Source organism: Papio anubis, chromosome 14 (assembly GCF_008728515.1).
Source record: "Papio anubis isolate 15944 chromosome 14, Panubis1.0, whole genome shotgun sequence".
In the NCBI taxonomy this organism is placed as follows: Eukaryota; Metazoa; Chordata; class Mammalia; order Primates; family Cercopithecidae; genus Papio; species Papio anubis.
Genome location: NC_044989.1, coordinates 46,047,024 through 46,059,149, shown reverse-complemented (window position 1 = coordinate 46,059,149; position 12,126 = coordinate 46,047,024). Strand labels below are relative to the sequence as shown.

Sequence of the window (12,126 nt, the reverse complement as noted above, 5' to 3'; positions counted from 1 at the left end):
ACCATAAGAGATATAATAGCAGCCAATGCTTGTATTATGTGGCACCCATACACCAAGCATTGTTCTCATAACGTATATTAATTCATTTAGTGCTCATTACATCCCTAAGAAGTAGAAATGATTATTATCCTCTGTTGACACATGAGAAAATTAATGCATAAAGTGTTCAGCAACAGTCCATGGTTTCTTACAGCTAGTGAGAGAGCTGGGGTTTGAAGCCAGGCAGCCTGGCTCTAGAGTCTATCATCAATCACTATGTTATACAAACGACACCTGGACATTTTGTTAGCCTAGAATAGGACAACTAACTGGGGCAGGCCTGGGAATGGGGAACCTGGAGAAGACATCAAAGAATTAGCTGGAGTTCAGCGAGTAGAGCAGGGAAGGGCATTCTACACTGAAGGAACAGCAGAAGCAAAGGCACAGAGGTGTGAAGAACAACTGCTTTCAAAGGAATGCAAAGAAGCTTAGAGTGAAGGGAGATGGAGGATGGGAGTATTGCTTAGAAATAATGAGCTGTGTTTATTTTCTATTCTTTTCAACTTTTCTGAATGCTTGAAATTTGAAAAAGCACCGTCAAGCCTCGGTGGAGCGGAGGTCATGCTACAAACTGTGCAGACCTGCAGAAGACAACTCTGCGGGTGTCTCACGGCATTGCCTAGCTCTGCTCTGCTCCTGGCCACCTGAGCACGACTGGCAGACAGTAACATGAGAAGGGACAAAGAACATAGTGACCGATCCCAGAAAGCACCCTGCTGAGGGAACCAGGGCCCACGGAGCCAGTTTGTGTGGTTTGAAGAAGCTGACTATGACCTTCAGGCCAGGTAGGGAATCCAGTATGGACAGCAGCAGAATAGACTGGGCAATTAAAAATGTTCAGGCCAGGCGTAGTGGCTCATGCCTATAATCCCAGCACTTTGGGAGGCTGAGGCAGGCGGATTACCAGAGGTCAGGAGTTCCAGACCAGCCTGGCCAACATGGTGAAAGCCCGTCTCTACTAAAAAAATACAAAATTAGCCAGGTGTGGTGGTGGGCACCTGTAATCCCAGCTACTTGGGAGGTTGAGGCAGGAGAATCACTTGAACCCAGGAGGAGGAGGTTGCAGTGAGCCAAGATCACGCCACTACACTCCAGCCTGGATGACAAGAGCGACACTCAGTCTCAAAAAAAACTGTTCAAATTCTTCAGGTTTGAGGGACAGCACAGCATGGATGTGGTAGGAGGCGGGGGCAGGTGGGAGAGGTTGAGGGCAGGGTCAAAGCTCCAGGTAGAAGGTCGGGTCACTCCACGACACACCCATGCCAAGGAAGACTGGAAACTGTGAGGCCGGGACCCTGGCTGGCTCATCAGCGTGGATACTGCACTCTCTGGAAAACCCAGTGGGGGACCTCAAGAAAGGGAAGAGGTGCTGGCCTCACCTCCTTGGAAGGTGGGATCATGTACCTCGAACAGACAGGGCTGGGTGGCACAAAGATGAAAGGAAAGAGTGTGGAAAACAACAGCAACAAACCAACAACAGCAAAAACGGAGTCTGAATCACTCTGCTCTCACTAGCTCTATGATCTTGACATTTCTACTTGTTACAGGTTCAGTTTCTTCTCCTGTCAAAAAAAAAAAAAAAAAAGAAATACTGGAGTGGGGGTAGGGCAATAATTGTCCCTCCCCCATAGGGTTCTATAGGTGATCAATAAAGGATGCCTATCGTTATTCTGAATACTTCAAATAATTAGAAATGGAGGAGGCTAGTATTCGAACAGTCCAACATTGGCAGTGGGAGAGGAAGAAAGGAAGTCAGAGATGCTCAGAAGGAAAATGAAAAAGCAGTGAGTGGTCAGAGACCTTCACACATCTCCCTCCAGAGACGAGGTTGTCAGGCGAGATCCATGCCCTTCCTGAGATTCCTTGCCACAGCCTTGCCCAGGTTCCTCCCCAGGCGCTTGAAACCACAGAAAGCCTTGCATCAGGGTCTGTGCTAGAATACCGCAGGAATGAGAACGAATTGGCACCCTGCTTCATCCAGGCTGGTTAACCCCTCCCCGAAAGATAAGAAGGTACTCAGCCCAGAGTGTAATTCCTTCCTGTCCGCCCGGCAATGCATTTGCCACTTTCAAAAACAAAAATCCCTCCCTGAATAATTCATTATTCAAAGGAAACGCCAGCCCAGAATGCGCCACTCCATTTATTCTGACATAAGAGCTCATCTCGGGCCATGTGTATGTGTTTCTGAAAAGGATCCACATGAGAAATCGCTTTTTAAAACGTCGATATCCGAGAAGGCAAGCAGAGAGTTTAAAAGGGCCATAATTCATAAATCAATGATGCCACACTCCTGAGGAAGAGTTCTGCATTGACTGGTCAACAATTCCATTTGCAACAAGCTGAAACATCTGCGTCTCCCCGCTTCTCTAGCTGGGGTCCCGACAAGAAGGCAAGGTTTTAGGGCTAATCCGAATCATACTCCCTGGGATTCAGGCATGGAGATGTGGGATTGCTGTGGATTTCATCTAAACCTATTCATTTCTGTTAACATCCCAATAACTAGAATCAATCTGAAACAAGCAAGAAAAAAAAAAAAAATGTGAACACTCATGACTTAGAGTCCTTTGTTCCTGGCTATTTAACAGGGCTGTTCACCAGTCAGTGTGAGACCCTGTCCTTGTCCTTGACAAGCACCGGCACAGGTTTTGGCTGAGCCCGGATCCCAGTTCCAAACATATCTAGGGGGAAATTTAAACAATTGTCGCTGTTTTTGGTGGTGCCTGATGGCCTCGATCAAAGTATGGTGGTTGGCCTTGATCATGGCTGTGAAAACAAAACTGCACACCTGGAATTGGCTAACTGCCCGACATAGGCTCATGAACTCAAAGGCCAGAGCATGGGAGAGAAAATCAGTAAGCTGAAGCCACCGTCTGGAGTTGCTTTTGGACACATACACATACCTCACCACTGCTACAGAAAAACCACCTGCAGCTTGGATTCGTCAGTAATTCCCACTGCAGACAAACGAGATAGAACACCTGCCAGCTCCCAGGGTTTCCAAAGAGCAGGATTTGGGGAAGTCTGGGTATAATCTTTTCTTCTTTCTTCCCCTCTCAGCTTGCTTCCCTCCCTCAAACTGTCTAACCAAACATGGAACACACAAGGGCAGAAGAAGAAAGAGAACAAGCTAGAAAGAAGAACAGCAGCCCAGGAAACAGATGGAGAAATTGGGGGATTGGGAGTTTTGCATTTTCCCCATTCGCCCAAATTCAACCAATAGGAAGGCTCCTCTGCAGCGCTCTCTCAGTCAGCAGAGAGCTTTCCAAGACATTTTGTTTACTAAACACCTCTTCTGTGCCCTGCTTAAATCTATTCTGGAACAAGAAAGCGTAAATAAATTAATTAGGCCGGGTGGGGTGGCTCACGCCTGTAATCCCAGCACTTTGGGAGGCCAAGGCGGGCAGATCACCTGAGGTCAGGAGTTCAAGACCATCCTGGCCAACATGGTGAAACCCCCATCTCTACTAAAAATACAAAAATTAGCCAAGCACCTGTAATCCCACCTTCTCAGGAGGCTAAGGCAGGAGAATCGCTTGATCCCAGGAGACGGAGGTTGCAGTGAGCTGAGATCGTGCCACTGTGCTCCAGCCTGGGTGACAGAACAAGACTCTGTCTCAAAAAATAATAATAATAATAATTAATTAATTATACCACCTACCATTTTTCAGTGCTCACGACAAGATGCATGCACTTTTACAATGAGCATTATCTCATTTAATCCTACAACCAGTCCTACAACCAGTCCTTGAAGGAAGAAACTCTCCTTAACCCCATCTTTCAAGGCAGGAGATCCAGGCACAGAGAGGCTAAGTCGAGTCACACAGTTAGTGAGTGGTAAAAGTGGGACATGAACTTGAGCACCAGGCACCAGAAGCCACCCTCGGCCAGCATCTCTCCTGCGTGTTAGAGCCACCAGAAGAAGCTGATAGAAGGGAAGGGGTGGAAGGGCAGTTTCTCTAGCTTTGTGTTTGGGGTAGGGATGGAAAGTGGCCACTGACAATAGCTTAGCACTTACTGAGCACTCATCGTATGCTATGATTTGAGTTGTCCCCGCCAAAACTCATGTGAAATGTGATCCCGAGTGTGGTGGTGTTGGGACGTGGGGCCTCGTGAGAGGTGTCTGGGTTATGGGGACGGATGTCTCACGAATGGCTTGGTGCCATTCTCACGGTAGTGACTTCTTGCTCTGGGGAGACTGGATTACTTCTGGTGACACTGGGTTGTTAAAAGCCAGGACACCCCTCGGGTTTGGCCTCTTTGCACCTCTTCCCCTTTTGCCCTTCCACCACATTGTGACACAGCATGGAAGCCCTCACCAGAAGCCGAGCAGATGCCAGCACCAGGCTTCTGGAGCTTGCCAGCCTGCAGAACCACGAATTAAGCAAGCCGCTTTTCCTTATAAATTATCCAGCCTCAGGTATTCTGTTAGAGTAACACTAAATGGACTAAAACACTATGTGTCAACTAAGCACTACAGGCATGTGGTCATTTACAATACCCTGTGGAACAGGTGCCATTATCCTCATTCCAGGGATAAGAAAACTGAGACCCAGAGAGGTCCTGCGGATCAAATGTACTTGAACCGGGATTCTCATTGAGACAGCTGGGGTCAAAGCCTGTGCTCCTGACCATTATACTCCACTGGAGTTATAGCTGGCAGTGAGCATCTGAGCCTCAGTGCCCCTTTAGCATCAGCAAGGGCAGAGAGAAGCACATTAACCCAGCATCAAGGAAAGCCTGTCTTTAAGGAAAGTACACCACTTTGTGCAGCTATCCATAAAGATTCTAGAGTGAAACAAGCTATCAGAATTTAATTCTGCAGGTATTCACTCAGGCTTCTATTTGTTTACTCAAGATCAATCAATTGACCCCATTCTTCAAGAAAGAACTAAACGAAAGAGGATATGGAAGAAAAGGACATAGGGAATCATACAAATACAGTGTAATGCTGAGGCTGTTGGCCCACATTCAGGGTAGCCTGAAACTAGAAGGGGGCAAGGCCCAGTGGGAGTAGGACCTGCTCTCGGGGCACCATGGGAAAAGGGGCTCTGGACCAGGACCCCCACCTGCTCGCTACAGCCTTTCCCCACGGAAAGCCAGAGAGCTGGCCTTACAGTCTTTTCCATCTCTCACGTTCTGTTATTCTTAGTCGGTTTCAATCTTTTGACAGCAGGAACCTCTTTACCAGAAAGCTCAATATGTAAAAAGGACTTAAAGGGGCTAATTAGGTGGGAATGAGGGGGTTCAGCAGGGCCCAGGACACTATCCCTCGTTCCCAAGCCCCGTGACCAGTCAGAGGCACCTCTACCAGCCAATTCAGAGACCTCTACACAAAACCTTCCCTTTGTCACCAAAGTGAGCTGGCTGTAGACTGCAGAGGTTTATGCGGAGGTGGAGGGGCTGGAACACATGCCTACTCTGTTCCCTTTTCAAAGGTATGGAGATGCTGGCCTGGCCTCTGCGGGAGGCCTACATGCCTTTCTAGAGGTCCTTCATCAGGTACAGGCTTCAGGTGTCTGATAGCTGTGCCACCACATTCCCCGCTCACCACCACCACCACCACCACCACCACCACCACCACCACCACCATCAGGACCACAAGGTCACACTGTCAGCTGCTTGGTTAGAGAATCAACAGCCTTGAAAACTTCCAAGGATGGTGCAGAAAGAGATACAAAGTGTATTCACAAATCAATTTCCCAGAGCTTAGGACACTCCTCCTCAAGCCCAATAACCGTCAAAGTCTGCAGAAAATGAAAAAGGAGCAGAAAAACGTGAAGGGTTACCCAAGGTTGCAAGCACAATGGCCACAATGTGTGTAAATACTGGACTGGCCTGTGTGCTTTGGGTCCTCTGATAGAATGGCCATTTCCTGCAGCCCCATTTCCTCTCATTGTATTTCAGTGGAACAAAAATGTTATAGAGAGCAGCCACTCAGTCACATAGGTTATTTTAATAGATACATCCTACAAGCCTTGAAAACTTGCTCTACACTCTGATAACAAGGCTAAAAATAGCACAGGCCCTATTAGCAGATTTGAGGCTCCAAATCAGTGAGACTGGAACACACGTGTGTGTTTTTCTCAGCGCATCCTGCAAGTTTTCCCACGTGCTGCCACCCTCGACACATTTTCATATTATCTTTCCCCCTGAATCTCGGTTGAAACCGCTGCTTTCATACGACACTGGAGGATTTGGTGGCATTGATGATCTCTTCAGCATTCCTCATTCAGCTGCACATTTCATTCAAAGGCTAAAGGATACTCTCATGTATGCATATGTGCATTTTTGCAACTACAGAATGCACGGTAGACAATACTCAAAAGCTGGTTACACAGGAACTGTCTGTCCCAAGAGTCATCACCAAAGAGCTGATCCTTCCACAAACCACTTGTGGGCTCCTGCCAGCTCTGTAATTCCAGGCCACTCTCGAGATTTCCACTCTCGGGACCAGAGATAAATCTTTGGTGTCCCAGGCGTTTGATCAAAGCTCTTCTTCCCTTCATTATCCTGCCAATAGGAATGAATGCTACCATTTAGGTATTAGATATGTAAAGCTAATCTAAAGACACAAGTTATCATTATCTTCAGAAAGATACTAATAAGCTTCTCAGAAAATGCAGATTTAAAATATAAATATTAATTACAGGCAAAATATCTTAAAGTTGTGATTCTCAGCCCTGACTGCTCATTAAAAATGGATGGCAAGGGTATTTTCAAACGATTTCTAGCTCTTCCAGATGGTTCTCAAGGACAGCCAGGGCTAAGGGTTGAGAATCCCTGTCTTTCCCCCCACCCTCCCCAAGAGAGACAGAGTCTCACTCTGTTGCCCAGGCTGGAGCACAGTTCCATGATCATTAGCTCACTATAGCCTTGAACTACTGGGCTCAAACAATCCTCCTGCCTCAGCTTCCCAAGTAGCTAGGACCATAGGCAGGAGCTTTGCTCTGCTGGAGTTACAGTGATGAGTTACATGCCCATATGATTTAAAAAAAAAATTTTGTAGAGACAAGGTCTCAGTATGGTCCTAGGCTTTTGTCAAACATGCACATTAGCACAGTGAAAGAAGACATGCAATAAATGCATGAACTGCGAATAGTGTTTTAATAAACCTATTGAATAATATGGTCAATCTTATGGTCTCTGTACATATATTTCTGAGTTATCACATTATTATATAAAATCCAGAGGCACCTTTTTTTTTTGTAGACATAGGATCTTGCTATGTTGCCCAGGCTGGTCTTGAACTCCTGGCCTCAAGTAATCCTCCTGCTTCAGCCTCCCAAAGTGCTGGGATTATAGGCATGAGCCACCTTCCCCCACCAAGAACCCGTCATCTGTCTTAAAAGACACAAATCTTCAATGTGGTGGTTTTGCGAGGGTCTAAATGAGTGGTTCTCCACCTTGCTTGCACATTAGAATCCCAAAGAGAGTTATTAAAATATCAATGCATGGGACACATCCCCAAAGATTCTCCTTTAATTGGTCTGGGGTAGGATTAGGTTCTGGTATTTGAATAATATTTGAATATTTGGCCAGAGTTGAGGACCACTGGTGTAAGTCAATGCCCCTCTCTGATTGACTTATCCTTAAACATATGAATCTAAAGAATCAGGAAATGTATCTTCATATATTTCTTCAGACCTAAAAATCCAAAGAATAGCACTACTTTGCCTACTTTAGACATAAAGTAAGTAATAAAGGCATCTGAATAGAGAATTAGATTTGATGTTATAATGTCCACATACATCCGTTTCAGATGGAGTGTCCCTCTGGTCCTCATGAAGCGCTTGTTTCATTTTATGCACTGTTGAAACAAGATCACTTATCTGGTTTCTAAACCAACAGCTGATCAGAATCAAGTAAATTAGAGGTGATGGAGGGGGAGGTAGAAAGGATGAGAGAGGCTATTAGAAGCAGGTCCCCTGATTGCAGTGAGAAGTGAGTGGTAATAGAGAAGAGACAGAAAAACTGAAGTAGACAACTGCACATAGAAACGTTGGAGTCAGGATTCTTTAACGAAGGAACAAACACCTTGATGTACCCAGAATGGCTCTGTGAACATCTACGCGCCACTGCATAGCAACATGACCGATACTCCTAAGAAAAGCCCAGAGTCACCAAGGATGAGTTAAATTATGTTCATTATAACCTTTTTATGAAAGCTGAAATATGGGTGATGACTTCCATCAAAATAGTAATAAAAAAAAGGTAAGGGCAATTTAAGGAATGCATCTTTAGCTATTTGGAAATTGCAGCCACCCAGAACGACTCATGGCCTGAGGATCCCAGGTAGCCACAGACTTCCATAGGAGACACTTTAGCAGGAAAAGTTTTGGCTTGACCAGGAAGAAATCCCGTCCCTCCCAGAGTCAAAACATAGTGAGGCCTGAAGTGGGGGAGAAAAGTATTGAATGACCCTTACCTTCAGGGTTTCTAGGCACACACAGGGTACTCCAAGCTTTCACTGAAAACCTAACATGAGAGACAGCTAAGGCACAGGGAGAGCAGTGAGAAGCCTCCGTGGCTGGCAGGATCGCAATGCTCGGGGCGGGCCGCCGGTTACATATCACTCCCCTGCACAGGATCTCCAGGCCTGCAATTCCTTGCTGAGAACTTCATCCTTCGAGGTCATACATCCCACTACCCAGACACTTTTTTTAGATGCAAAAATCCATGGGATGGTTAATATTTGTATCGTGAACCCTGAGCCAAGTTGTCAGGTATCTTTTGTTGATACGGCAAGCCTTGTTGTTTTCAGTACCTTTCCCCTCTCCAGAAGAAATCTTATACGGAACCCGAATATATTATAAAGAGAAAATGGGACACCCCTGGTAGAAGGGCTTTCCATAGCAGGAGTCTTGTCACGCCTCCCTCTCATCAGGTCCCATGAAACACCTGGTTAGGAAGCCATTTGAAAAGACCTGTCTGGCTCCATTGCCTACAACTGAACTTCCCCTCCCCAGACCCACCTGCAGGCTCAGTCCCGTTCTGTGGCCAGCATGACCCAGAGGTGATGACTCGTCAGGGGCCTCTCAGCTGCTATTCAGCTCAGATGTCTCTGACATTGTCTTTCTCTCTGTCTCTGCCTCTCCCTCATCACATTTTATCCTACTAGGCTTTCTATTTGTTCTTCAAATCCACCCCCAAAACTGTCTAGGTCTGATCGTTGAGTTCTTGTGCCTGGAATCCCATTTTGGTCAAGTTTCCGAGCCTGCACTCTGCTCCAGCTACCACCGGCTCCTGTCGGGAAGCTCAGTGCCCCCAGCAGGACTGCCAGCTACAGCCATGCTCCTCCCAGCTTGGGGGCACACCTCACTTCCAAATGGCCAAGTGTAGATTTTCCTACACCCTCCAGCAGTTAAGATGCACTCAGGGTCTCTATTCAATGTGCAGATTCCCAAACCCACAGGATCATAGGATCCAGGGGAAACACCTGGGAAATCCCGACTTGACCCAAAGCCTCAAGTGATTCACCAGGCGAGTCTGAGAAACACCCATTTCCTGGTTAACAGTGAGGTTCTGGAATTGTATTCCCTGAGGTATGAATCGCATCTCCACTATTGCCATGTGACTTTGTGCAAGTTACTTAAGCTGTCTAAACCCTCAGTTTCCACCTCTGTAAAACGGGGGTGAGGGTACTGGTTACCTCACTGAACTGTTGGAGGATTAGGTGGGTGAGAGGCTGTACACAGCACTCAGAGCCCACTTGGCACGCGGTGAACCCCCAGGAAGGTTTGCTGCTGTTCGTTGATAATGAACTTATACCCTTGCCCCCTCGCTCCCACCTCTGAATCTCACACAAAATACTCTGCTTCCCAGCTGAACCTCCAGTGCCGAGGCCTGAAGGCCCCTAAGGCCTGTCCTGTTGCTGGGAGTGGGGCCTGGCTGCTTCAGGTCTTGTTGAAGTGAATTAGGTAGTGTGCAGATGGAAACTAAAGATAAAATGGCTGAAAGCAGACACTAGGAGCAGCCAGAAAGAGAGGGAGTGGGTGGGTACAGAAACGGAAGTTGCGGTAGGGAATACAAACTTCACTGATGTCACAGTTTTCTTGGAACCCCACGGATGAGGCGGTTAAACAGCAACTGTCACTTGAACTGTCTCTTCATTATAACTCCTCCTGGAAATTTGGGATGAATTCTACTGTGTGGCCAGGCCAGGGAGACACAGAGACGCTAGACAGGCAACCTGGAAAGCCCAGCACTGCCTGGAAACCAGAAAGCAAGGAGCGGCACGGGGGATAAAGAAGTCACTGGCAGACTGTCATCAATGCCCCTTGCTATTAATACATCGCTCATTTCAAATAAAGGTCCCCAGCAGGTGTCTATGGCAGGCCATCGATCTCTGGAGAGAAGTGTGTATCTATTCACCCCCACGATGACCCAGCAGGGCTGTGAGACTCCAGACCCCTGAGCAGCGCTGAGGCAGCATGACTGCAGCAGAACTCCCGAAGGTTCTGGGTCTCGGCAGCAGGTGCGTCACGGACAGATTTCAAGGCAACCAGCCATCCCTGCTGTCTCCGTCTTACTCCAACAGCGCAGTCCGCCTGGTGCTGCACGTGAGGCAGAGGTTCGAGTTTGGCCTCCTGGTGTCATAGGAACACTCCCATCTGTTATGTTTCCTCGGCCTGGGCTGAGTGATCTCCAGTTCACCACAGATCCCCTAACCCCAACCGGCTTCTCTCAATGCCACTGGCTCTGAGGGTAGTGGTCACCGTAAGTTTGGAAAACAAAACTAGGTGCTACACAGAATGCCCGAGTGACACCCAGTAAGAATAGTACGTGCTCAGCAAGAGCCCTTGTCCATCCCACAGGGGCACCTGAAGTAGGAGCTCCCCTTCTACAGCGTTTCTCAAACCTCTGCCAGTCATGCACTGCCTCCAGCTTTCACCATATATGTTTACCACTTACATTTCTTTTTTTTCTTTTTTTTTTTGAGAAGGAGTCTCATCTGTCACCTAGGCTGTAGTACAATGGCATGATCTCGGCTCACTACAACCTCCACCTCCCAGGTTCAGGCAATTCTCCTGCCTCAGCCTACTGAGTAGCTGGGACTACAGGTGTGCACCACCACGCCCAGCTAATTTTTGTATTTTTAGTAGAGACAGTATTTCACCATGTTGGCCAGGCTGGTCTCCAACTCCTGACCTCAAGTGATCTGCCCACCTCAGCCTCCCAAAGTGCTGGAATTACAGGCGTGAGCCACCGTGCCTGGCCTCTTTTTTTCTTAAATAATTTTCTTTTAAAAGAAAAATACTGTAATACTACTTAAGAAAATTAGAATCACTGGCCATAGTATTTTTTTAATGCAATGAAAATGAAATAATATTATGCTGAGGCCCTCTGCCTCTGTGTGAAGAGGATGATAAGTATGAGAGAGATGGTAATGACACTCTAGTCCTAAGCTGAGAGTTTCTCTTTGATTTGATGAGAAGGACTGAAAGAAAATTAGAGGAAAAGGATAAGAAATACCTTTTTTTTTTTTTTGAGGTGTACTTATAGTACCAGATCTTAAGTGTACAGTTTGCTGAGTTTGACAAATACACATATACTCCAATAAAGACAAAAAACATGATTATTTCAGAAAGTTCTCCCCTTCTCCTTCACAGTCAAGTACTCAACCAAAGGCAACCATCATTTTCCTTTCTATACCCATAGGTTAATTTTTTTCTGTTTTTGAATTTCATATTATTGGCTCACAGGCATAGCTTTGTCACTGTTAAATCAAAGTTCTGCTCATGTTATACTTTTATAAGTGTTTGAAATTTTCCATAATAAAAAGATTTAAAAAAAAAAAAAAAAAGCTAGGAGATGCCCTGTTCCTACTTTATCTAAAATCTTCTCTAGACCCTCTAACCCTCTAATGGGATGCGATCTACAATTTGGGGCACCATGAACTAATGAAATGGGAAGACATCAAATTAGGAAATTGGATTCCGACTTTGCAAATCCCAACATGAAGCTGATTATAGCACTGATTTGCCAAAGTTTCTCCCCCAAATCCCAATTAATCTGATTATCTTTTAAGCTCCCCAAATGTAAGTCTTCTCCTAGGTTCACAGCCAGCCCAATTCTTCCTTTTTTGGC

At 46.4% G+C, this 12,126-nt stretch overlaps 1 protein-coding gene and 1 long non-coding RNA gene across 15 annotated transcripts in view; both read right to left on the bottom strand.

Annotated features, from left to right (window-relative positions):
* PRKCE (protein kinase C epsilon) overlaps window positions 1-12,126 on the bottom strand; it is a 539,251-nt gene that overhangs the window by 393,412 nt on the left and 133,713 nt on the right. The gene's annotated exons all lie outside the window — the stretch shown is intronic.
* On the bottom strand, window positions 5,974-11,014 carry LOC108581626. Its single transcript, XR_001894080.2, has 2 exons — window positions 8,465-11,014; window positions 5,974-6,549 (listed from the first exon to the last, which is right to left on the bottom strand). It is a non-coding gene; the product is annotated as an uncharacterized LOC108581626 (long non-coding RNA).